The sequence below is a fragment of the Dendrobates tinctorius genome, unplaced genomic scaffold, assembly GCF_039654945.1.
Source record: "Dendrobates tinctorius isolate UK_male_01 unplaced genomic scaffold, ASM3965494v1 ptg000250l, whole genome shotgun sequence".
NCBI classification, from domain to species: Eukaryota; Metazoa; Chordata; class Amphibia; order Anura; family Dendrobatidae; genus Dendrobates; species Dendrobates tinctorius.
This window is the reverse complement of record NW_027361917.1, coordinates 23,034,341-23,054,958: the sequence shown is the minus strand read 5'-3', so window position 1 is coordinate 23,054,958 and position 20,618 is coordinate 23,034,341. Positions and strand designations below refer to the sequence as shown.

At 49.4% G+C, this 20,618-nt stretch overlaps 48 non-coding genes across 48 annotated transcripts; all 48 read right to left on the bottom strand.

Moving 5' to 3' along the window:
• Positions 1-301: 301 nt before the first annotated feature.
• LOC141064690 (U5 spliceosomal RNA) lies at positions 302-417 on the bottom strand. The gene has a single exon (XR_012225878.1). It is a non-coding gene; the product is annotated as a U5 spliceosomal RNA (small nuclear RNA).
• A 314-nt stretch (positions 418-731) lies between these two features.
• On the bottom strand, positions 732-847 carry LOC141063870 (U5 spliceosomal RNA). The gene has a single exon (XR_012225139.1). It is a non-coding gene; the product is annotated as a U5 spliceosomal RNA (small nuclear RNA).
• Positions 848-1,160: 313 nt separating this feature from the next.
• Positions 1,161-1,276, bottom strand: LOC141064364 (U5 spliceosomal RNA). Its single transcript, XR_012225582.1, has one exon. It is a non-coding gene; the product is annotated as a U5 spliceosomal RNA (small nuclear RNA).
• Positions 1,277-1,590: 314 nt separating this feature from the next.
• Positions 1,591-1,706, bottom strand: LOC141065258 (U5 spliceosomal RNA). The gene has a single exon (XR_012226390.1). It is a non-coding gene; the product is annotated as a U5 spliceosomal RNA (small nuclear RNA).
• Positions 1,707-2,020: 314 nt separating this feature from the next.
• LOC141064219 (U5 spliceosomal RNA) lies at positions 2,021-2,136 on the bottom strand. Its single transcript, XR_012225451.1, has one exon. It is a non-coding gene; the product is annotated as a U5 spliceosomal RNA (small nuclear RNA).
• A 314-nt stretch (positions 2,137-2,450) lies between these two features.
• LOC141064266 (U5 spliceosomal RNA) lies at positions 2,451-2,566 on the bottom strand. Its single transcript, XR_012225494.1, has one exon. It is a non-coding gene; the product is annotated as a U5 spliceosomal RNA (small nuclear RNA).
• Positions 2,567-2,880: 314 nt separating this feature from the next.
• LOC141064864 (U5 spliceosomal RNA) lies at positions 2,881-2,996 on the bottom strand. The gene has a single exon (XR_012226032.1). It is a non-coding gene; the product is annotated as a U5 spliceosomal RNA (small nuclear RNA).
• Positions 2,997-3,309: 313 nt separating this feature from the next.
• LOC141064705 (U5 spliceosomal RNA) lies at positions 3,310-3,425 on the bottom strand. Its single transcript, XR_012225891.1, has one exon. It is a non-coding gene; the product is annotated as a U5 spliceosomal RNA (small nuclear RNA).
• A 314-nt stretch (positions 3,426-3,739) lies between these two features.
• On the bottom strand, positions 3,740-3,855 carry LOC141065036 (U5 spliceosomal RNA). The gene has a single exon (XR_012226187.1). It is a non-coding gene; the product is annotated as a U5 spliceosomal RNA (small nuclear RNA).
• A 314-nt stretch (positions 3,856-4,169) lies between these two features.
• On the bottom strand, positions 4,170-4,285 carry LOC141064725 (U5 spliceosomal RNA). The gene has a single exon (XR_012225909.1). It is a non-coding gene; the product is annotated as a U5 spliceosomal RNA (small nuclear RNA).
• Positions 4,286-4,599: 314 nt separating this feature from the next.
• Positions 4,600-4,715, bottom strand: LOC141063846 (U5 spliceosomal RNA). The gene has a single exon (XR_012225117.1). It is a non-coding gene; the product is annotated as a U5 spliceosomal RNA (small nuclear RNA).
• A 313-nt stretch (positions 4,716-5,028) lies between these two features.
• Positions 5,029-5,143, bottom strand: LOC141064707 (U5 spliceosomal RNA). Its single transcript, XR_012225893.1, has one exon. It is a non-coding gene; the product is annotated as a U5 spliceosomal RNA (small nuclear RNA).
• Positions 5,144-5,445: 302 nt separating this feature from the next.
• Positions 5,446-5,561, bottom strand: LOC141063686 (U5 spliceosomal RNA). Its single transcript, XR_012224972.1, has one exon. It is a non-coding gene; the product is annotated as a U5 spliceosomal RNA (small nuclear RNA).
• Positions 5,562-5,874: 313 nt separating this feature from the next.
• LOC141064806 (U5 spliceosomal RNA) lies at positions 5,875-5,990 on the bottom strand. The gene has a single exon (XR_012225982.1). It is a non-coding gene; the product is annotated as a U5 spliceosomal RNA (small nuclear RNA).
• A 306-nt stretch (positions 5,991-6,296) lies between these two features.
• On the bottom strand, positions 6,297-6,412 carry LOC141064374 (U5 spliceosomal RNA). The gene has a single exon (XR_012225591.1). It is a non-coding gene; the product is annotated as a U5 spliceosomal RNA (small nuclear RNA).
• Positions 6,413-6,726: 314 nt separating this feature from the next.
• LOC141064612 (U5 spliceosomal RNA) lies at positions 6,727-6,842 on the bottom strand. The gene has a single exon (XR_012225807.1). It is a non-coding gene; the product is annotated as a U5 spliceosomal RNA (small nuclear RNA).
• A 306-nt stretch (positions 6,843-7,148) lies between these two features.
• Positions 7,149-7,264, bottom strand: LOC141063999 (U5 spliceosomal RNA). Its single transcript, XR_012225254.1, has one exon. It is a non-coding gene; the product is annotated as a U5 spliceosomal RNA (small nuclear RNA).
• A 314-nt stretch (positions 7,265-7,578) lies between these two features.
• On the bottom strand, positions 7,579-7,694 carry LOC141063647 (U5 spliceosomal RNA). Its single transcript, XR_012224938.1, has one exon. It is a non-coding gene; the product is annotated as a U5 spliceosomal RNA (small nuclear RNA).
• Positions 7,695-8,008: 314 nt separating this feature from the next.
• LOC141064787 (U5 spliceosomal RNA) lies at positions 8,009-8,124 on the bottom strand. The gene has a single exon (XR_012225965.1). It is a non-coding gene; the product is annotated as a U5 spliceosomal RNA (small nuclear RNA).
• Positions 8,125-8,438: 314 nt separating this feature from the next.
• On the bottom strand, positions 8,439-8,554 carry LOC141064876 (U5 spliceosomal RNA). The gene has a single exon (XR_012226043.1). It is a non-coding gene; the product is annotated as a U5 spliceosomal RNA (small nuclear RNA).
• A 314-nt stretch (positions 8,555-8,868) lies between these two features.
• LOC141064053 (U5 spliceosomal RNA) lies at positions 8,869-8,984 on the bottom strand. The gene has a single exon (XR_012225300.1). It is a non-coding gene; the product is annotated as a U5 spliceosomal RNA (small nuclear RNA).
• Positions 8,985-9,298: 314 nt separating this feature from the next.
• Positions 9,299-9,414, bottom strand: LOC141063758 (U5 spliceosomal RNA). Its single transcript, XR_012225038.1, has one exon. It is a non-coding gene; the product is annotated as a U5 spliceosomal RNA (small nuclear RNA).
• A 313-nt stretch (positions 9,415-9,727) lies between these two features.
• On the bottom strand, positions 9,728-9,843 carry LOC141064134 (U5 spliceosomal RNA). The gene has a single exon (XR_012225374.1). It is a non-coding gene; the product is annotated as a U5 spliceosomal RNA (small nuclear RNA).
• A 314-nt stretch (positions 9,844-10,157) lies between these two features.
• Positions 10,158-10,273, bottom strand: LOC141065255 (U5 spliceosomal RNA). The gene has a single exon (XR_012226388.1). It is a non-coding gene; the product is annotated as a U5 spliceosomal RNA (small nuclear RNA).
• Positions 10,274-10,587: 314 nt separating this feature from the next.
• LOC141064202 (U5 spliceosomal RNA) lies at positions 10,588-10,703 on the bottom strand. Its single transcript, XR_012225436.1, has one exon. It is a non-coding gene; the product is annotated as a U5 spliceosomal RNA (small nuclear RNA).
• A 314-nt stretch (positions 10,704-11,017) lies between these two features.
• On the bottom strand, positions 11,018-11,133 carry LOC141064265 (U5 spliceosomal RNA). Its single transcript, XR_012225493.1, has one exon. It is a non-coding gene; the product is annotated as a U5 spliceosomal RNA (small nuclear RNA).
• A 314-nt stretch (positions 11,134-11,447) lies between these two features.
• LOC141064629 (U5 spliceosomal RNA) lies at positions 11,448-11,563 on the bottom strand. Its single transcript, XR_012225822.1, has one exon. It is a non-coding gene; the product is annotated as a U5 spliceosomal RNA (small nuclear RNA).
• A 306-nt stretch (positions 11,564-11,869) lies between these two features.
• LOC141064529 (U5 spliceosomal RNA) lies at positions 11,870-11,985 on the bottom strand. The gene has a single exon (XR_012225731.1). It is a non-coding gene; the product is annotated as a U5 spliceosomal RNA (small nuclear RNA).
• Positions 11,986-12,299: 314 nt separating this feature from the next.
• On the bottom strand, positions 12,300-12,415 carry LOC141064750 (U5 spliceosomal RNA). Its single transcript, XR_012225932.1, has one exon. It is a non-coding gene; the product is annotated as a U5 spliceosomal RNA (small nuclear RNA).
• Positions 12,416-12,721: 306 nt separating this feature from the next.
• On the bottom strand, positions 12,722-12,837 carry LOC141063998 (U5 spliceosomal RNA). The gene has a single exon (XR_012225253.1). It is a non-coding gene; the product is annotated as a U5 spliceosomal RNA (small nuclear RNA).
• Positions 12,838-13,151: 314 nt separating this feature from the next.
• On the bottom strand, positions 13,152-13,267 carry LOC141063645 (U5 spliceosomal RNA). The gene has a single exon (XR_012224936.1). It is a non-coding gene; the product is annotated as a U5 spliceosomal RNA (small nuclear RNA).
• A 314-nt stretch (positions 13,268-13,581) lies between these two features.
• On the bottom strand, positions 13,582-13,697 carry LOC141064399 (U5 spliceosomal RNA). The gene has a single exon (XR_012225614.1). It is a non-coding gene; the product is annotated as a U5 spliceosomal RNA (small nuclear RNA).
• A 314-nt stretch (positions 13,698-14,011) lies between these two features.
• On the bottom strand, positions 14,012-14,127 carry LOC141063711 (U5 spliceosomal RNA). Its single transcript, XR_012224995.1, has one exon. It is a non-coding gene; the product is annotated as a U5 spliceosomal RNA (small nuclear RNA).
• A 313-nt stretch (positions 14,128-14,440) lies between these two features.
• Positions 14,441-14,556, bottom strand: LOC141064575 (U5 spliceosomal RNA). The gene has a single exon (XR_012225774.1). It is a non-coding gene; the product is annotated as a U5 spliceosomal RNA (small nuclear RNA).
• A 314-nt stretch (positions 14,557-14,870) lies between these two features.
• LOC141064589 (U5 spliceosomal RNA) lies at positions 14,871-14,988 on the bottom strand. The gene has a single exon (XR_012225787.1). It is a non-coding gene; the product is annotated as a U5 spliceosomal RNA (small nuclear RNA).
• Positions 14,989-15,302: 314 nt separating this feature from the next.
• Positions 15,303-15,418, bottom strand: LOC141063669 (U5 spliceosomal RNA). The gene has a single exon (XR_012224958.1). It is a non-coding gene; the product is annotated as a U5 spliceosomal RNA (small nuclear RNA).
• A 314-nt stretch (positions 15,419-15,732) lies between these two features.
• Positions 15,733-15,848, bottom strand: LOC141065259 (U5 spliceosomal RNA). The gene has a single exon (XR_012226391.1). It is a non-coding gene; the product is annotated as a U5 spliceosomal RNA (small nuclear RNA).
• Positions 15,849-16,151: 303 nt separating this feature from the next.
• LOC141064482 (U5 spliceosomal RNA) lies at positions 16,152-16,267 on the bottom strand. Its single transcript, XR_012225689.1, has one exon. It is a non-coding gene; the product is annotated as a U5 spliceosomal RNA (small nuclear RNA).
• Positions 16,268-16,581: 314 nt separating this feature from the next.
• On the bottom strand, positions 16,582-16,697 carry LOC141064559 (U5 spliceosomal RNA). Its single transcript, XR_012225759.1, has one exon. It is a non-coding gene; the product is annotated as a U5 spliceosomal RNA (small nuclear RNA).
• A 314-nt stretch (positions 16,698-17,011) lies between these two features.
• On the bottom strand, positions 17,012-17,127 carry LOC141063681 (U5 spliceosomal RNA). Its single transcript, XR_012224968.1, has one exon. It is a non-coding gene; the product is annotated as a U5 spliceosomal RNA (small nuclear RNA).
• Positions 17,128-17,440: 313 nt separating this feature from the next.
• Positions 17,441-17,556, bottom strand: LOC141064574 (U5 spliceosomal RNA). Its single transcript, XR_012225773.1, has one exon. It is a non-coding gene; the product is annotated as a U5 spliceosomal RNA (small nuclear RNA).
• A 303-nt stretch (positions 17,557-17,859) lies between these two features.
• Positions 17,860-17,975, bottom strand: LOC141064195 (U5 spliceosomal RNA). Its single transcript, XR_012225429.1, has one exon. It is a non-coding gene; the product is annotated as a U5 spliceosomal RNA (small nuclear RNA).
• Positions 17,976-18,289: 314 nt separating this feature from the next.
• Positions 18,290-18,405, bottom strand: LOC141064604 (U5 spliceosomal RNA). The gene has a single exon (XR_012225799.1). It is a non-coding gene; the product is annotated as a U5 spliceosomal RNA (small nuclear RNA).
• A 314-nt stretch (positions 18,406-18,719) lies between these two features.
• Positions 18,720-18,835, bottom strand: LOC141064678 (U5 spliceosomal RNA). The gene has a single exon (XR_012225867.1). It is a non-coding gene; the product is annotated as a U5 spliceosomal RNA (small nuclear RNA).
• Positions 18,836-19,141: 306 nt separating this feature from the next.
• On the bottom strand, positions 19,142-19,257 carry LOC141064074 (U5 spliceosomal RNA). Its single transcript, XR_012225319.1, has one exon. It is a non-coding gene; the product is annotated as a U5 spliceosomal RNA (small nuclear RNA).
• Positions 19,258-19,569: 312 nt separating this feature from the next.
• LOC141064356 (U5 spliceosomal RNA) lies at positions 19,570-19,686 on the bottom strand. The gene has a single exon (XR_012225575.1). It is a non-coding gene; the product is annotated as a U5 spliceosomal RNA (small nuclear RNA).
• Positions 19,687-20,000: 314 nt separating this feature from the next.
• On the bottom strand, positions 20,001-20,116 carry LOC141065260 (U5 spliceosomal RNA). Its single transcript, XR_012226392.1, has one exon. It is a non-coding gene; the product is annotated as a U5 spliceosomal RNA (small nuclear RNA).
• A 314-nt stretch (positions 20,117-20,430) lies between these two features.
• Positions 20,431-20,546, bottom strand: LOC141065253 (U5 spliceosomal RNA). The gene has a single exon (XR_012226386.1). It is a non-coding gene; the product is annotated as a U5 spliceosomal RNA (small nuclear RNA).
• Between the last annotated feature and the right edge of the window lie 72 nt (positions 20,547-20,618).

Genomic DNA, 20,618 nt, shown 5'->3' with positions numbered 1-20,618 from the left:
TTCCTCCTGACCTACCACCATGGGCACAGCCCTCATTTGGCCCAGCGAGACCACCTAGAAGTGGGTGCGTGGTTTGGCTATGGAAAAACAAAAACGGCAACACACAGCCCATTTTCCGCATGCTGCTCCGTGTTCAGCTCCATCGTGCTGCCAGAGAGTCACATGTCCCGCTGCCTGGAAGAAGGCCATCCACTGCTACAATATTCAAATGCGAGACATTTCCCCGCAGCCCCAGAGTACAGTCTCCCACCAAAACCCCACCCACTCATTCCTTCATTCTGTTGTTGAACCCATTTAAGGAAGCACCAGCAAGCTGGAGCGTGCAAAAATTGCCACAAAACTCAGTTTTGCTTCTCTCCACGGAAATCTTTAGTAAAAGGCGAAAGATTTTTACGTTCTGAAGAGAAGCCAGAGTATACTGGGCAAGGGCTTCCTCCTGACCTACCACCATGGGCACAGCCATCATTTGGCCCAGGGAGACCACCTAGAAGTGGGTGCGTGGTTTGGTTATGGAAAAACAAAAACGGCAATACAGAGCACATTTTCCGCAGGATGCTCTGTGTTCAGCTGCATCCTGCTGCCAGAGAGTCACATGTCCCGCTGCCTGGAAGAAGGCCATCCACTGCTACAATATTCAAATGAAAGGCATTTCCCATCAGCCCCAGAGTACAGTCTCCCACCAAAAGCCCACACACTCATTCCTTCATTCTTTTGTTGAACCCATTTACGGAAGCCCCAGCAAGCTGGAGCGTGCAAAAATTGCCACAAAACTCAGTTTTACTTCTCTCCACTGAAATCTTTAGTAAAAGGCAAAAGATTTTTACGTTCTGAAGAGAAGACAGAGTATACTGGGCAAAGGCTTCCTCCTGACCTACCACCATGGGCACAGCCCTCATTTGGCCCAGGGAGACCACCTAGAAGTGGGTGCGTGGTTTGGCTATGGAAAAACAAAAACGGCAACACACAGCCCATTTTCAGCAGGCTGCTCCGTGTTCAGCTCCATCCTGCTGCCAGAGAGTCACATGTCCCGCTGCCTGGAAGAAGGCCATCCACTGCTATAATATTCAAATGAGAGACATTTCCCAGCAGCCCCAGAGTACAGTCTCCCACCAAAACCCACCCACTCATTCCTTCTTTCTGTTGTTGAACCCATTTAAGGAAGCCCGAGCAAGCTGGAGCGTGCAAAAATTGCCACAAAACTCAGTTTTGCTTCTCTCCACAGAAATCTTTAGTAAAAGGCAAAAGATTTTTACGTTCTGAAGAAAAGCCAGAATATACTGCGCAAGGGCTTCCTCCTGACCTACCACCATGGCTGCAGCCCTCATTTGGCCCAGGGAGACCACCTAGAAGTGGGTGCGTGGTTTGGCTATGGAAAAACAAAAACGGCAACACACAGCCCATTTTCCGCAGGCTGCTCCGTGTTCAGCTCCATCTTGCTGCCAGAGAGTCACCTGTCCCGATGCCTGGAAGAACGCCATCCACTGCTACAATATTCAAATGAGAGACATTTCCCAGCAGCCCCAGAGTATAGTCTCCCACCAAATCCCCACCCACTCATTCCTTCATTCTGTTGTTGAACCCATTTACGGAAACCCCAGCAAGCTGGAGCGTGCAAAAATTGCCACAAAACTCAGTTTTGCTTCTCTCCACGGAAATCTTTAGTAAAAGGCGAAAAATTTTTACGTTCTGAAGAGAAGCCAAAGTATACTGGGCAAGGGCTTCCTCCTGACCTACCACCATGGGCACAGCCCTCATTTGGCCCAGGGAGACCACCTAGAAGTGGGTGCGTGGTTTGGCTATGGAAAAACAAAAACGGCAACACACAGCCCATTTTCCGCAGGCTGCTCCGTGTTCAGCTCCATCCTGCTGCCAGAAAGTCACATGTCAAGCTGCCTGGAAGAAGGCCATCCACTGTTACAATATTCAAATGAGAGGCATCTCTCATCAGCCCCAGAGTACAGTCTCCCACCAAAACCCCACCCACTCATTCCTTCATTCTGTTGTTGAACCCAGTTAAGATAGCCCCAGCAAGCTGGAGCGTGCAAAAATTGCCACAAAACTTAGTTTTGCTTCTCTCCACGGAAATCTTTAGTAAAAGGCGAAAGATTTTTACGTTCTGAAAAGAAACAAGAGTATACTGGTCAAGGGCTTCCTCCTGACCTACCACCATGTGCACAGCCCTCATTTGGCCCAGGGAGACCACCTAGAAGTGGGTGCGTGGTTTGGCTATGGAAAAACAAAAATGGCAACACACAGCCCATTTTCCACAGGCTGCTCTGTGTTCAGCTCCATCCTGCTGACAGAGAGTCACATGTCCCGCTGCCTGGAAGAATGCCATCCACTGCTACAATATTCAAATGAGAGGCATTTCCCATCAGCCCCAGAATACAGTTTCCCACCAAAACCCCACCCACTCATTCCTTCATTCTGTTGTTGAACCCATTTAAGAAAGCCCCAGCAAGCTGAAGCGTGCAAAAATTGCCACAAAACTCAGTTTTGCTGCTCTCCACGGAAATCTTTAGTAAAAGGTGAAAGATTTTTACGTTCTGAAAAGAAGCCAGAGTATACTGGGCAAGGGCTTCCTCCTGACCTACCACCATGGGCACAGCCCTCATTTGGCCCAGGGAGACCACCTAGAAGTGGGTGCGTGGTTTGGCTATGGAAAAACAAAAATGGCAACACACAGCCCATTTTTCGCAGGCTGCTCCGTGTTCAGCTCCATCGTACTGCCAGAGAGTCACATGTCCCGCTGCCTGGAAGAAGGCCTTCCACTGCTACAACATTCAAATGAGAGACATTTCCCAGCAGCCCCAGAGTACAGTCTCCCACCAAAACCCCACCCACTCATTCCTTCATTCTGTTGTTGAACCCATTTAAGGAAGCCCCAACAAGCTGGAGCGTGAAAAAATTGACACAAAACTCAGTTTTGCTTCTCTCCACGGAAATCTTTAGTAAAAGGCGAAAGATTTTTACGTTCTGAAGAAAAGCCAGAGTATACTGGGCAAGGGCTTCCCCCTGACATACCACCATGGGGACAGCCCTCATTTGGCCCAGGGAGACCACCTAGAAGTGGGTGTGTGGTTTGGCTATGGAAAAACAAAAACGGCAACACACAGCCCATTTTCCGCAGGCTGCTCTGTGTTCAGCTTCATCCTACTGCCAGAGAGTCACATGTCCCGCTGCCTGGAAGAAGGCCATCCACTGCTACAATATTCAAATGAGAGACATTTCCCAGCAGCCCCATAGTACAGTCTCCCACCAAAACCCACCCACTCATTCCTTCATTCTGTTGTTGAACTCATTTAAGGAAGCCCCAGCAAGCTGGAGCGTGCAAAAATTGCCACAAAAATCAGTTTTGTTTCTCTCCACAGAAATCTTTAGTAAAAGGCAAAAGATTTTAACTTTCTGAAGAGAAGCTAGAGTATACTGGGCAAGGGCTTCTTCCTGACCTACCACCATGGGCACAGCCCTCATTTGGCCCAGGGAGACCACCTAGAAGTGGGTGCGTGGTTTGGCTATGGAAAAACAAAAACGGGAACACACAGCCCATTTTCCGCAGGCTGCTCCGTGTTCAGCTCCATCTTGCTGCCAGATCATCACCTGTCCCGCTGCCTGGAAGAACGCCATCCACTGCTACAATATTCAAATGAGAGACATTTCCCAGCAGCCCCAGAGTACAGTCTCCCACCAAAACCCCACCCACTCATTCCTTCATTCTGTTGTTGAACCCATTTAAGAAAACCCCAACAAGCTGGAGCGTGCAAAAATTGCCACAAAACTCAGTTTTGCTTCTCTCCACGGAAATCTTTAGTAAAAGGCGAAAGATTTTTACGTTCTGAAGAGAAGCCAGAGAATACTGGGCAAGGGCTTCCTCCTGACCTACCACCATGGGCACAGCCCTCATTTGGCCCAGGGAGACCACCTAGAAGTGGGTGCGTGGTTTGGCTATGGAAAAACAAAAACGGCAACACACAGCCCATTTTCCGCAGGCTGCTCCGTGTTCAGCTCCATCCTGCTGCCAGAAAGTCACATGTCCCACTGCCTGGAAGAAGGCCATCCACTGCTACAATATTAAAATGAGAGGCATCTCCCATCAGCCCCAGAGTACAGTCTCCCACCAAAACCCCACCCACTCATTCCTTCATTCTGTTGTTGAACCCATTTAAGGTAGCCCCAGCAAGCTGGAGCGTGCAAAAATTGCCACAAAACTCAGTTTTGCTTCTCTCCACAGAAATCTATAGTAAAAGGTGAAAGATTTTTACATCCTGAAAAGAAGCCAGAGTATACTGGGCAAGGGCTTCCTCCTGACCTACCACCATGGGCACAGCCCTCATTTGGCCCAGGGAGACCACCTAGAAGTGGGTGCGTGGTTTGGCTATGGAAAAACAAAAATGGCAACACACAGCCCATTTTCCGCAGGCTGCTCTGTGTTCTGCTCCATCTTGCTGCCAGAGAGTCACATGTCCCGCTGCCTGGAAGAAGGCCATCCACTGCTACAATATTCAAATGAGAGACATTTCCCAGCAGCCCCAGAGTACAGTCTCCCACCAAAACCCCACCCACTCATTCCTTCCTTCTGTTGTTGAACCCATTTAAGGAAGCCCCAGCAAGCTGGAGCGTGCAAAAATTGCCACAAAACTCAGTTTTGCTTTTCTCCACGGAAATCTTTAGTAAAAGGCGAAAGATTTTTACGTTCTGAAAAGAAGCCAGAGTATACTGGGCAACGGCTTCCTCCTGACCTACCACCATGGGCACAGCCCTCATTTGGCCCAGGGAGACCACCTAGAAGTGGGTGCGTGGTTTGGCTATGGAAAAACAAAAACGGCAACACACAGCCCATTTTCCGCAGGCTGCTCTGTGTTCTGCTCCATCTTGCTGCCAGATCGTCTCCTGTCCCACTGCATGGAAGAACGCCATCCACTGCTACAATATTCAAATGAGAGACATTTCCCAGCAGCCCCAGAGTACAGTCTCCCACCAAAACTCCACTCACTATTCCTTCATTCTGTTGTTAAACCCAATTAAAGAAGCCCAGCAAGCTGTAGCGTGCAAAAATTGCCACAAAACTCAGTTTTGCTTCTCTCCACAGAAATCTTTAGTAAATGGCGAAAAATTTTTACGTTCTGAAGAGAAGCCAGAGTATTGTGGGTAAGGGCTTCCTCCTGACCTACCACCATGGCCGCAGCCCTCGTTTGGCCCAGGGAGACCACCTAGAAGTGGGTGCGTGGTTTGGCTATTGAAAAACAAACAGCACATTTTCCGCAGGCTGCTCCGTGTTCAGCTCCATCCTGCTGCCAGAGAGTCGCATGTCCCGCTGCCTGGATGAAGGCCATCCACTGCTACAATATTCAAACGAGAGACATTTTCCATCAGCCCCAGAGTACAGTCTCCCACCAAAACCCCACCCACTCATTCCTTCATTCTGTTGTTGAACCCATTTAAGGAAGCCCCAGCAAGCTGGAGCGTTCAAAAATTGCAACAAAACTCAGTTTTCCTTCTCTCCACGGAAATCTTTAGTAAAAGGCGAAAGATTTTTACGTTCTGAAGAAAAGCCAGAGTATACTGCGCAATGGCTTCCTCCTGACCTACCACCATGGCCGCAGCCCTCATTTGGCCCCAGTAGACCACCTAGAAATGGGTGCGTGGTTTGGCTATGGAAAAACAAAAACGGCAACACACAGCCCATTTTCCGCAGGCTGCTCCGTGTTCAGCTCCATCCTGCTGCCAGAGAGTCACATGTCCCGCTGCCTGGAAGAAGGCCATCCACTGCTACAAAATTCAAATGAGAGACATTTCCCAGCAGCCCCATAGTACAGTCTCCCACCAAAACCCACCCACTCATTCCTTCATTCTGTTGTTGAACCCATTTAAGGAAGCCCCAGCAAGCTGGAGATTGCAAAAATTGCCACAAAACTCAGTTTTGATTCTCTCCTCGGAAATCTTTAGTACAAAGCAAAAGATTTTTACTTTCTGAGGCGAAGCCAGAGTATACTGGGCAAGGGCTTCCTACTGACCTACCACCATGGGCACAGCCCTGATTTGGCCCAGCGAGACCACCTAGAAGTGGGTAAGTGGTTTGGCTATGGAAAAACAAAAACGGGAACACACAGCCCATTTTCCGCAGGCTGCTCTGTGTTCAGCTCCATCTTGCTGCCAGATAGTCACCTGTCCCGCTGCCTGGAAGAAGGCCATCCACTGCTACAATATTCAAATGAGAGGCATCTCCCATCAGCCCCAGAGTACAGTCTCCCACCAAAACTCCACCCACTCATTCCGTTGTTGAACCCATTTAAGGAAGCCTCAGCAAGCTGGAGCGTGCAAAAATTGCCACAAAACTCAGTTTTGCTTCTCTCCACAGAAATCTTTAGTAAAAGGCGAAAGATTATTACGTTTTGAAGAGAAGCCAAAGTATACTGGGCAAGGGCTTCCTCCTGACCTACCACCATGGGCACAGCCCTCATTTGGCCCAGGGAGATCACCTAGAAGTGGGTGCGTGGTTTGGCTATAGAAAAACAAAAATGGCAACACAGAGCCCATTTTCCGCAGGCTGCTCCGTGTTCAGCTTCATCGTGCTGCCAGAGAGTCACATGTCCCGCTGCCTGGAAGAAGGCCATCCACTGCTACAATATTCAAATGAGAGGCATCTCCCATCAGCCCCAGAGTACAGTCTCCCACCAAAACCCCACCCACTCATTCCTTCATTCTGTTGTTGAACCCATTTAAGGTAGCCCCAGCAAGCTGGAGCGTGCAAAAAATGCCACAAAACTCAGTTTTGCTTCTCTCCACGGAAATCTTTAGTAAAAGGTGAAAGATTTTTACGTTCTGAAAAGTAGCCAGCGTATCCTGGGCAAAGGCTTCCTCCTGACCTACCGCCATGGGCACAGCCCTCATTTGGCCCAGGGAGACCACCTAGAAGTGGGTGCGTGGTTTGGCTATGGAAAAACAAAAATGGCAACACAGAGCCCATTTTCCGCAGGCTGCTCCGTGTTCAGCTCCATCGTGCTGCCAGAGAGTCACATGTCCCGCTGCCTGGAAGAAGGCCATCCACTGCTACAATATTCAAATGAGAGACATTTCCCAGCAGCCCCAGAGTACAGTCTCCCACCAAAACCCCACCCACTCATTCCGTTGTTGAACCCATTTAAGGAAGCCCCAGCAAGCTGGAGCGTGCAAAAATTGCCACAAAACTCAGTTTTGCTTCTCTCCACGGAAATGTTTAGTAAAAGGCAAAAGATTTTTACGTTCTGAAGAAAAGCCAGAGTATACTGGGCAAGGGCTTCCTCCAGACCTACCACCATGGACGCAGCCCTCATTTGGCCCAGGGAGACCACCTAGAAGTGGGTGCGTGGTTTGGCTATGGAAAAACAAAAACGGCAACACACAGCACATTTTCCGCAGGATGCTCTGTGTTCAGCTGCATCCTGCTGCCAGAGAGTCACATGTCCCGCTGCCTGGAAGAAGGCCATCCACTGCTACAATATACAAATGAGAGGCATTTCCCATCAGCCTCAGAGTACAGTCTCCCACCAAAACCCCACCCACTCATTCCTTCATTCTTTTGTTGAACGCATTTAAGGAAGCCCCAGCAAGCTGGAGCGTGGAAAAATTGTCACAAAACTCAGTTTTCCTTCTCTCCACGGAAATCTTTAGTAAAAGGCAAAAGATTTTTACGTTCTGAAGAGAAGCCAGAGTATACTGGTCAAGGGCTTCCTCCTGACCTACCACCATGGGCACAGCCCTCATTTGGCCCAGGGAGACCACCTAGAAGTGGGTGCGTGGTTTGGCTATGGAAAAACAAAAACGGCAACACACAGCCTATTTTCCGCAGGCTGCTCCGTGTTCAGCTCCATCTTGCTGCCAGAGAGTCACTTGTCCCGCTGCCTGGAAGAAGGCCATCCACTGCTACAATATTCAAATGAGAGGCATCTCCCATCAGCCCCAGAGTACAGTCTCCCACCAAAACCCCACCCACTCATTCCTTCATTCTGTTGTTGAACCCATTTAAGGTAGCCCCAGCAAGCTGGAGCGTGTAAAAATTGCCTCAAAACTCAGTTTTGCTTCTCTCCACCGAAATCTTTAATAAAAGGTGAAAGATATTTACGTTCTGAAAAGAAGACAGAGTATACTGGGCAAAGGCTTCCTCCTGACCTACCACCATGGGCACAGCCCTCATTTGGCCCAGGGAGACCACCTAGAAGTGGGTGCGTGGTTTGGCTATGGAAAAACAAAAACGGCAATACACAGCACATTTTCCGCAGGATGCTCTGTGTTCAGCTGCATCCTGCTGCCAGAGAGTCACATGTCCCGCTGCCTGGAAGAAGGCCATCCACTGCTACAATAATCAAATGAGAGGCATTTCCCATCAGCCCCAGAGTACAGTCTCACACCAAAACCCCACCCACTCATTCCTTCATTCTTTTGTTGAACCCATTTAAGGAAGCCCCAGCAAGCTGGAGCGTGCAAAAATTGCCACAAAACTCAGTTTTACTTCTCTCCACGGAAATCTTTAGTAAAAGGCGAAAGATTTTTACGTTCTGAAGAGAAGCCAGAGTATACTGGGCAAAGGCTTCCTCCTGACCTACCACCATGGGCACAGCCCTCATTTGGCCCAGCGAGACCACCTAGAAGTGGGTGCGTGGTTTGGCTATGGAAAAACAAAAACGGCAACACACAGCCCATTTTCCGCATGCTGCTCCGTGTTCAGCTCCATCGTGCTGCCAGAGAGTCACATGTCCCGCTGCCTGGAAGAAGGCCATCCACTGCTACAATATTCAAATGTGAGACATTTCCCCGCAGCCCCAGAGTACAGTCTCCCACCAAAACCCCACCCACTCATTCCTTCATTCTGTTGTTGAACCCATTTAAGGAAGCCCCAGCAAGCTGGAGCGTGCAAAAATTGCCACAAAACTCAGTTTTGCTTCTCTCCACGGAAATCTTTAGTAAAAGGCGAAAGATTTTTACGTTCTGAAGAGAAGCCAGAGTATACTGGGCAAGGGCTTCCTCCTGACCTACCACCATGGGCACAGCCCTCATTTGGCCCAGGGAGACCACCTAGAAGTGGGTGCGTGGTTTGGCTATGGAAAAACAAAAACGGCAATACAGAGCACATTTTCCGCAGGATGCTCTGTGTTCAGCTGCATCCTGCTGCCAGAGAGTCACATGTCCCGCTGCCTGGAAGAAGGCCATCCACTGCTACAATATTCAAATGAAAGGCATTTCCCATCAGCCCCAGAGTACAGTCTCCCACCAAAACCCCACCCACTCATTCCTTCATTCTTTTGTTGAACCCATTTACGGAAGCCCCAGCAAGCTGGAGCGTGCAAAAATTGCCACAAAACTCAGTTTTACTTCTCTCCACTGAAATCTTTAGTAAAAGGCAAAAGATTTTTACGTTCTGAAGAGAAGCCAGAGTATACTGGGCAAAGGCTTCCTCCTGACCTACCACCATGGGCACAGCCCTCATTTGGCCCAGGGAGACCACCTAGAAGTGGGTGCGTGGTTTGGCTATGGAAAAACAAAAACGGCAACACACAGCCCATTTTCAGCAGGCTGCTCCGTGTTCAGCTCCATCCTGCTGCCAGAGAGTCACATGTCCCGCTGCCTGGAAGAAGGCCATCCACTGCTATAATATTCAAATGAGAGACATTTCCCAGCAGCCCCAGAGTACAGTCTCCCACCAAAACCCACCCACTCATTCCTTCTTTCTGTTGTTGAACCCATTTAAGGAAGCCCGAGCAAGCTGGAGCATGCAAAAATTGCCACAAAACTCAGTTTTGCTTCTCTCCACAGAAATCTTTAGTAAAAGGCAAAAGATTTTTACGTTCTGAAGAAAAGCCAGAGTATACTGCGCAAGGGCTTCCTCCTGACCTACCACCATGGCTGCAGCCCTCATTTGGCCCAGGGAGACCACCTAGAAGTGGGTGCGTGGTTTGGCTATGGAAAAACAAAAACGGCAACACACAGCCCATTTTCCGCAGGCTGCTCCGTGTTCAGCTCCATCTTGCTGCCAGAGAGTCACCTGTCCCGCTGCCTGGAAGAACGCCATCCACTGCTACAATATTCAAATGAGAGACATTTCCCAGCAGCCCCAGAGTACAGTCTCCCACCAAATCCCCACCCACTCATTCCTTCATTCTGTTGTTGAACACATTTAAGGAAACCCCAGCAAGCTGGAGCGTGCAAAAATTGCCACAAAACTCAGTTTTGCTTCTCTCCACGGAAATCTTTAGTAAAAGGCGAAAAATTTTTACGTTCTGAAGAGAAGCCAAAGTATACTGGGCAAGGGCTTCCTCCTGACCTACCACCATGGGCACAGCCCTCATTTGGCCCAGGGAGACCACCTAGAAGTGGGTGCGTGGTTTGGCTATGGAAAAACAAAAACGGCAACACACAGCCCATTTTCCGCAGGCTGCTCCGTGTTCAGCTCCATCCTGCTGCCAGAAAGTCACATGTCCCGCTGCCTGGAAGAAGGCCATCCACTGTTACAATATTCAAATGAGAGGCATCTCTCATCAGCCCCAGAGTACAGTCTCCCACCAAAACCCCACCCACTCATTCCTTCATTCTGTTGTTGATCCCAGTTAAGATAGCCCCAGCAAGCTGGCGCGTGCAAAAATTGCCACAAAACTTAGTTTTGCTTCTCTCCACGGAAATCTTTAGTAAAAGGCGAAAGATTTTTACGTTCTGAAAAGAAACCAGAGTATACTGGACAAGGGCTTCCTCCTGACCTACCACCATGTGCACAGCCCTCATTTGGCCCAGGGAGACCACCTAGAAGTGGGTGCGTGGTTTGGCTATGGAAAAACAAAAATGGCAACACACAGCCCATTTTCCACAGGCTGCTCTGTGTTCAGCTCCATCCTGCTGACAGAGAGTCACATGTCCCGCTGCCTGGAAGAATGCCATCCACTGCTACAATATTCAAATGAGAGGCATTTCCCATCAGCCCCAGAATACAGTCTCCCACCAAAACCCCACCCACTCATTCCTTCGTTCTGTTGTTGAACCCATTTAAGAAAGCCCCAGCAAGCTGAAGCGTGCAAAAATTGCCACAAAACTCAGTTTTGCTGCTCTCCACGGAAATCTTTAGTAAAAGGTGAAAGATTTTTACGTTCTGAAAAGAAGCCAGAGTATACTGTTCAAGGGCTTCCTCCTGATCTACCACCATGGGCACAGCCCTCATTTGGCCCAGGGAGACCACCTAGAAGTGGGTGCGTGGTTTGGCTATGGAAAAACAAAAATGGCAACACACATCCCAATTTTCGCAGGCTGCTCCGTGTTCAGCTCCATCGTACTGCCAGAGAGTCACATGTCCCGCTGCCTGGAAGAAGGCCTTCCACTGCTACAACATTCAAATGAGAGACATTTCCCAGCAGCCCCAGAGTACAGTCTCCCACCAAAACCCCACCCACTCATTCCTTCCTTCTGTTGTTGAACCCATTTAAGGAAGCCCCAACAAGCTGGAGCGTGAAAAAATTGACACAAAACTCAGTTTTGCTTCTCTCCACGGAAATCTTTAGTAAAAGGCGAAAGATTTTTACATTTTGAAGAGAAGCCAGAGTATACTGGGCAAGGGCTTCCTCCTGACCTACCACCATGGGCACAGCCCTCATTTGGCCCAGGGAGACCACCTAGAAGTGGGTGCGTGGTTTGGCTATGGAAAAACAAAAATGGCAACACAGAGCCCATTTTCCGCAGGCTGCTCCGTGTTCAGCTCCATCGTGCTGCCAGAGAGTCACATGTCCCGCTGCCTGGAAGAAGGCCATCCACTGCTACAATATTCAAATGAGAGGCATCTCCCATCAGCCCCAGAGTACAGTCTCCCACCAAAACCCCACCCACTCATTCCGTTGTTGAACCCATTTAAGGAAGCCCCAGCAAGCTGGAGCGTGCAAAAATTGCCACAAAACTCAGTTTTGCTTCTCTCCACAGAAATCTTTAGTAAAAGGTGAAAGATTATTACATTTTGAAGAGAAGCCAGAGTATACTGGGCAAGGGCTTCCTCCTGACCTACCACCATGGGCACAGCCCTCATTTGGCCCAGGGAGACCACCTAGAAGTGGGTGCGTGGTTTGGCTATGGAAAAACAAAAATGGCAACACAGAGCCCATTTTCCGCAGGCTGCTCCGTGTTCAGCTCCATCGTGCTGCCAGAGAGTCACATGTCCCGCTGCCTGGAAGAAGGCCATCCACTGCTACAATATTCAAATGAGAGGCATCTCCCATCAGCCCCAGAGTACAGTCTCCCACCAAAACCCCACCCACTCATTCCTTCATTCTGTTGTTGAACCCATTTAAGGTAGCCCCAGCAAGAGGGAGCGTGCAAAAAATGCCACAAAACTCAGTTTTGCTTCTCTCCACGGAAATCTTGAGTAAAAGGTGAAAGATTTTTACGTTCTGAAAAGTAGCCAGAGTATACTGGGCAAAGGCTTCCTCCTGACCTACCGCCATGGGCACAGCCCTCATTTGGCCCAGGGAGACCACCTAGAAGTGGGTGCGTGGTTTGGCTATGGAAAAACAAAAATGGCAACACAGAGCCCATTTTCCGCAGGCTGCTCCGTGTTCAGCTCCATCGTGCTGCCAGAGAGTCACATGTCCCGCTGCCTGGAAGAAGGCCATCCACTGCTACAATATTCAAATGAGAGACATTTCCCAGCAGCCCCAGAGTACAGTCTCCCACCAAAACCCTACCCACTCATTCCGTTGTCGAACCCATTTAAGGAAGCCCCAGCAAGCTGGAGCGTGCAAAAATTGCCACAAAACTCAGTTTTGCTTCTCTCCACGGAAATGTTTAGTAAAAGGCAAAAGATTTTTACGTTCTGAAGAAAAGCCAGAGTATATTGGGCAAGGGCTTCCTCCAGACCTACCACCATGGACGCAGCCCTCATTTGGCCCAGGGAGACCACCTAGAAGTGGGTGCGTGGTTTGGCTATGGAAAAACAAAAACGGCAACACACAGCACATTTTCCGCAGGATGCTCTGTGTTCAGCTGCATCCTGCTGCCAGAGAGTCACATGTCCCGCTGCCTGGAAGAAGGCCATCCACTGCTACAATATACAAATGAGAGGCATTTCCCATCAGCCCCAGAGTACAGTCTCCCACCAAAACCCCACCCACTCATTCCTTCATTCTTTTGTTGAACGCATTTAAGGAAGCCCCAGCAAGCTGGAGCGTGGAAAAATTGTCACAAAACTCAGTTTTCCTTCTCTCCACGGAAATCTTTAGTAAAAGGCAAAAGATTTTTACGTTCTGAAGAGAAGCCAGAGTATACTGGGCAAGGGCTTACTCCTGACCTACCAACATGGGCACAGCCCTCATTTGGCCCAGGGAGACCACCTAGAAGTGGGTGCGTGGTTTGGCTATGGAAAAACAAAAACGGCAACACACAGCCCATTTTCCGCAGGCTGCTCCGTGTTCAGCTCCATCGTGCTGCCATAGAGTCACATGTCCCGCTGCCTGGAAGAAGGCCATCCACTGCTACAATATTAAAATGAGAGACATTTCCCAGCAGCCCCAGAGTACAGTCTCCCACCAAAACCCCACCCACTCATTCCTTCATTCTGTTATTGAACCCATTTAAGAAAGCCCCAGCAAGCTGGAGCATGCAAAAATTGCCACAAAACTCAGTTTTCCTTCTCTCCACAGAAATCTTTAGTAAAAGGAGAAAGATTTTTACGTTCTGAAGAGAAGCCAGAGTATACTGGGCAAGGGCTTCCTCCTGACCTACCACCATGGGCACAGCCCTCATTTGGCCCAGGGAGACCACCTAGAAGTGGGTGCGTGGTTTGGCTATGGAAAAACAAAAACGGCAACACACCGCCCATTTTCCGCAGGCTGCTCCGTGTTCAGCTCCATCTTGCTGCCAGATCATCACCTCTCCCGCTGCCTGGAAGAAAGCCATCCACTGCTACAATATTCAAATGAGAGACATTTCCCAGCTGCCCCAGAGTACAGTCTCCTACCAAAACCCCACCCACTCATTCCTTCATTCTGTTGTTGAACCCATTTAAGGAAGCCCCAGCAAGCTGGAGCATGCAAAAATTGCCACAAACCTCAATTTTGCTTCTCTCCACGGAAATCTTTCGTAAAAGGCGAAAGATTTTTACGTTCTGAAGAGAAGCCAGAGCATACTGGGCAAGGGTTTCCTCCTGTCCTACCACCATGGGCACAGCCCTCATTTGGCCCAGGGAGACCACCTAGAAGTGGGTGCGTGGTTTGGCTATGGAAAAAGAAAAACGGCAACACACAGCCCATTTTCCGCAGGCTGCTCCGTGTTCAGCTCCATCGTGCTGCCAGAGAGTCACATGTCCCGCTGCCTGGAAGAAGGCCATCCACTACTACAATATTCAAATGAGAGACATTTCCCAGCAGCCCCAGAGTACAGTCTACCACCAAAACCCACCCACTCATTCCTTCATTCTGTTGTTGAACCCATTTAAGGAAGCCCCAGCAATCTGGAGCGTGCAAAAATTGCCACAAAACTCAGTTTTGCTTCTCTCCACGGTAACCTTTAGTAAATGGCGAAAGATTTTTACTTTCTGAAGAGAAGCCAGAGTATACTGGGCAAGGGCTTCCTCCTGACCTACCACCATGGGCACAGCCCTCATTTGGCCCAGGAAGACCACCTAGAAGTGGGTGCGTGGTTTGGCTATGGAAAAACAAAAACGGGAACACACAGCCCATTTTCCGCAGGCTGCTCCGTGTTCAGCTCCATCTTGCTGCCAGAGAGTCACCTGTTCCGCTGCCTGGAAGAAGGCCATCCACTGCTACAATATTCAAATGAGAGGCATCTCCCATCAGCCCCAGAGTACAGTCTCCCACCAAAACCCCACCCACTCATTCCTTCATTCTGTTGTTGAACCCATTTAAGGTAGCCCCAGCAAGGTGGAGCATGCAAAAATTGCCACAAAACTTAATTTTTTGCTTCTCTCCACGGAAATCTTTAGTAAAATGTGAAAGATTTTTACGTTCTGAAAAGAAGCCAGAGTATACTGGGCAAAGGCTTCCTCCTGACCTACCACCATGGGCACAGCCCTCATTTGGCCCAGGGAGACCACCTAGAAGTGGGTGCGTGGTTTGGCTATGGAAAAACAAAAATGGCAACACACAGCCCATTTTCCGCAGGCTGCTCCGTGTTCAGCTCCATTGTGCTGCCAGAGAGTCACATGTCCCGCTGCCTGGAAGAAGGCCATCCACTGCTACAATATTCAAATGAGAGACATTTCCCAGCAGACCCAGAGTACAGTCTCCCACCAAAACCCCACCCACTCATTCCTTCATTCTGTTGTTGAACCCATTTAAGGAAGCCCCAGCAAGCTGGAGCGTGCAAAAATTGCCACAAAACTCAGTTTTGCTTCTCTCCACGGAAATCTTTAGTAAAAGGCGAAAGATTTTTACGTTCTGAAGATAAGCCAGAGTATACTGGGCAAGGGCTTCCTCCTGACCTACCACCATGGGCACAGCCCTCATTTGGCCCAGGGAGACCACCTAGAAGTGGGTGCGTGGTTTGGCTATGGAAAAACAAAAACGGCAATACACAGCACATTTTCCGCAGGATGCTCTGTGTTCAGCTGCATCCTGCTGCCAGAAAGTCACATGTCCCGCTGCCTGGAAGAAGGCCATCCACTGCTACAATATTCAAATAAGAGGCATTTCCCATCAGCCCCAGAGTACAGTCTCCCACCAAAACCCCACCCACTCATTCCTTCATTCTTTTGTTGAACCCATTTACGGAAGCCCCAGCAAGCTGGAGCATGCAAAAATTGCCACAAAACTCAGTTTTACTTCTCTCCACGGAAATCTTTAGTAAAAGGCGAAAGATTTTTACGTTCTGAAGAGAAACCAGAGCATACTGGGCAAAGGCTTCCTCCTGACCTACCACCATGGGCACAGCCCTCATTTGGCCCAGGGAGACCACCTAGAAGTGGGTGCGTGGTTTGGCTATGGAAAAACAAAAACGGCAACACACAGCCCATTTTCTGCAGGCTGCTCCGTGTTCAGCTCCATCCTGCTGCCAGAGAGTCACATGTCCCGCTGCCTGGAAGAAGGCCATCCACTGCTATAATATTCAAATGAGAGACATTTCCCAGCAGCCCCAGAGTACAGTCTCCCACCCACTCATTCCTTCTTTCTGTTGTTGATACCATTTAAGGAAGCCCGAGCAAGCTGGAGCGTGCAAAAATTGCCACAAAACTCAGTTTTGCTTCACTCCACTGAAATCTTTAGTAAAAGGCGAAAAATTTTTACGTTCTGAAGAGAAACCAGAGTATACTGGGCAAGGGCTTCCTCCTGACCTACCACCATGGGCACAGCCCTCATTTGGCCCAGGGAGACCACCTAGAAGTGGGTGCGTGGCTTGGCTATGGAAAAACAAAAACGGCAACACACAGCCCATTTTCCGCAGGCTGCTCCGTGTTCAGCTCCATCTTGCTGCCAGATCGTCACCTGTCCCGCTGCCTGGAAGAAGGCCATCCACTGCTACAATATTAAAATGAGAGACATTTCCCAGCAGCCCCAGAGTACAGTCTCCCACCAAAACCCCACCCACTCATTCCTTCATTCTGTTATTGAACCCATTTAAGAAAGCCCCAGCAAGCTGGAGCATGCAAAAATTGCCACAAAACTCAGTTTTCCTTCTCTCCACAGAAATCTTTAGTAAAAGGAGAAAGATTTTTACGTTCTGAAGAGAAACCAGAGTATACTGGGCAAGGGCTTCCTCCTGACCTACCACCATGGGCACAGCCCTCATTTGGCCCAGGGAGACCACCTAGAAGTGGGTGCGTGGTTTGGCTATGGAAAAACAAAAACGGCAACACACAGCCCATTTTCCGCAGGCTGCTCCGTGTTCAGCTCCATCTTGCTGCCAGATCATCACCTCTCCCGCTGCCTGGAAGAAAGCCATCCACTGCTACAATATTCAAATGAGAGACATTTCCCAGCAGCCCCAGAGTACAGTCTCCTACCAAAACCCCACCCACTCATTCCTTCATTCTGTTGTTGAACCCATTTAAGGAAGCCCCAGCAAGCTGGAGCATGCAAAAATTGCCACAAACCTCAATTTTGCTTCTCTCCACGGAAATCTTTCGTAAAAGGCGAAAGATTTTTACGTTCTGAAGAGAAGCCAGAGTATACTGGGCAAGGGCTTCCTCCTGTCCTACCACCATGGGCACAGCCCTCATTTGGCCCAGGGAGACCACCTAGAAGTGGGTGCGTGGTTTGGCTATGGAAAAAGAAAAACGGCAACACACAGCCCATTTTCCGCAGGCTGCTCCGTGTTCAGCTCCATCGTGCTGCCAGAGAGTCACATGTCCCGCTGCCTGGAAGAAGGCCATCCACTACTACAATATTCAAATGAGAGACATTTCCCAGCAGCCCCAGAGTACAGTCTACCACCAAAACCCACCCACTCATTCCTTCATTCTGTTGTTGAACCCATTTAAGGAAGCCCCAGCAATCTGGAGCGTGCAAAAATTGCCACAAAACTCAGTTTTGCTTCTCTCCACGGTAACCTTTAGTAAATGGCGAAAGATTTTTACTTTCTGAAGAGAAGCCAGAGTATACTGGGCAAGGGCTTCCTCCTGACCTACCACCATGGGCACAGCCCTCATTTGGCCCAGGAAGACCACCTAGAAGTGGGTGCGTGGTTTGGCTATGGAAAAACAAAAACGGGAACACACAGCCCATTTTCCGCAGGCTGCTCCGTGTTCAGCTCCATCTTGCTGCCAGAGAGTCACCTGTTCCGCTGCCTGGAAGAAGGCCATCCACTGCTACAATATTCAAATGAGAGACATTTCCCAGCAGCCCCAGAGTACAGTCTCCCACCCACTCATTCCTTCTTTCTGTTGTTGATCCCATTTAAGGAAGCCCGAGCAAGCTGGAGCGTGCAAAAATTGCCACAAAACTCAGTTTTGCTTCACTCCACTGAAATCTTTAGTAAAAGGCGAAAGATTTTTACGTTCTGAAGAGAAGCCAGAGTATACTGGACAAGGGCTTCCTCCTGACCTACCACCATGGGCACAGCCCTCATTTGGCCCAGGGAGACCACCTAGAAGTGGGTGCGTGGTTTGGCTATGGAAAAACAAAAACGGCAACACACAGCCCATTTTCCGCAGGCTGCTCCGTGTTCAGCTCCATCTTGCTGCCAGATCGTCACCTGTCCCGCTGCCTGGAAGAACGCCATCTACTGCTACAATATTCAAATGAGAGACATTTCCCAGCAGCCCCAGAGTACAGTCTCCCACCAAAACCCCAACCACTCATTCCTTCATTCTGTTGTTGAACCCATTTAAGGAAGCCCCAGCAAGCTGGAGCGTGCAAAAATTGCAACAAAACTCAGTTTTGCTCCTCTCCACAGAAATCTTTAGTAAAAGGCAACAGATTTTTACATTCTGAAGAAAAGCCAGAGTATACTGCGCAAGGGCTTCCTCCTGACCTACCACCATGGCCGCAGCCCTCATTTGGCCAAGGGAGACCACCTAGAAGTGGGTGCGTGGTTTGGCTATGGAAAAACAAAAACGGCAACACACATCCCATCTTCCGCAGGCTGCTTCGTGTTCAGCTCCATCCTGCAGCCAGAGAGTCACATGTCCCACTGCCTGGAAGAAGGCCATCCACTGCTACAATATTCAAATGAGAGGCATTTCCCATCAGCCCCAGAGTACAGTCTCCCACCAAAACCCCACCCACTCATTCCTTCATTCTGTTTTTGAACCCATTTAAGGAAGCCCCAGCAAGCTGGAGCGTGCAAAAATTGACACAAAACTCAGTTTTGCTTCTCTCCACGGAAATCTTTAGTAAAAGGCAAAAGATTTTTACTTTCTGAAGAGAAGCCAGAGTATACTGGGCAAGGGCTTCCTCCTGACCTACCACCATGGGCACAGCCCTCATTTGGCCCAGGAAGACCACCTAGAAGTGGGTGCGTGGTTTGGCTATGGAAAAACAAAAACGGGAACACACAGCCCATCTTCCGCAGGCTGCTCCGTGTTCAGCTCCATCTTGCTGCCAGAGAGTCACCTGTCCCGCTGCCTGGAAGAAGGCCATCCACTGCTACAATATTCAAATGAGAGGCATCTCCCATCAGCCCCAGAGTACAGTCTCCCACCAAAACCCCACCCACTCATTCCGTTGTTGAACCCATTTAAGGGAGCCCCAGCAAGCTGGAGCGTGCAAAAATTGCCACAAAACTCAGTTTTACTTCTCTCCACTGAAATCTTTAGTAAAAGGCAAAAGATTTTTACGTTCTGAAGAGAAGCTAGAGTATACTGGGCAAAGGCTTCCTCCTGACCTACCACCATGGGCACAGCCCTCATTTGGCACAGGGAGACCACCTAGAAGTGGGTGCGTGGTTTGGCTATGGAAAAACAAAAACGGCAACACACAGCCCATTTTCTGCAGGCTGCTCCGTGTTCAGCTCCATCCTGCTGCCAGAGAGTCACATGTCCCGCTGCCTGGAAGAAGGCCATCCACTGCTATAATATTCAAATGAGAGACATTTCCCAGCAGCCCCAGAGTACAGTCTCCCACCAAAACCCACCCACTCATTCCTTCTTTCTGTTGTTGAACCCATTTAAGGAAGCCCGAGCAAGCTGGAGTGTGCAAAAATTGCCACAAAACTCAGTTTTGCTTCTCTCCACAGAAATCTTTAGTAAAAGGCAAAAGATTTTTACGTTCTGAAGAAAAGCCAGAGTATACTGCGCAAGGGCTTCCTCCTGACCTACCACCATGGCTGCAGCCCTCATTTGGCCCAGGGAGACCACCTAGAAGTGGGTGCGTGGTTTGGCTATGGAAAAACAAAAACGGCAACACACAGCCCATTTTCCGCAGGCTGCTCCGTGTTCAGCTCCATCTTGCTGCCAGAGAGTCACCTGTCCCGCTGCCTGGAAGAACGCCATCCACTGCTACAATATTCAAATGAGAGACATTTCCCAGCAGCCCCAGAGTACAGTCTCCCACCAAATCCCCACTCATTCATTCCTTCATTCTGTTGTTGAACCCATTTAAGGAAACCCCAGCAAGCTGGAGCGTGCAAAAATTGCCACAAAACTCAGTTTTGCTTCTCTCCACGGAAATCTTTAGTAAAAGGCGAAAAATTTTTACGTTGTGAAGAGAAGCCAAAGTATACTGGGCAAGGGCTTCCTCCTGACCTACCACCATGGGCACAGCCCTCATTTGGCCCAGGGAGACCACCTAGAAGTGGGTGCGTGGTTTGGCTATGGAAAAACAAAAACGGCAACACACAGCCCATTTTCCGCAGGCTGCTCCGTGTTCAGCTCCATCCTGCTGCCAGAAAGTCACATGTCCCGCTGCCTGGAAGAAGGCCATCCACTGTTACAATATTCAAATGAGAGGCATCTCTCATCAGCCCCAGAGTACAGTCTCCCACCAAAACCCCACCCACTCATTCCTTCATTCTGTTGTTGAACCCAGTTAAGATAGCCCCAGCAAGCTGAAGCGTGCAAAAATTGCCACAAAACTCAGTTTTGCTTCTCTCCACGGAAATCTTTAGTAAAAGGCGAAAAATTTTTACGTTCTGAAGAGAAGCCAAAGTATACTCGGCAAGGGCTTCCTCCTGACCTACCACCATGGGCACAGCCCTCATTTGGCCCAGGGAGACCACCTAGA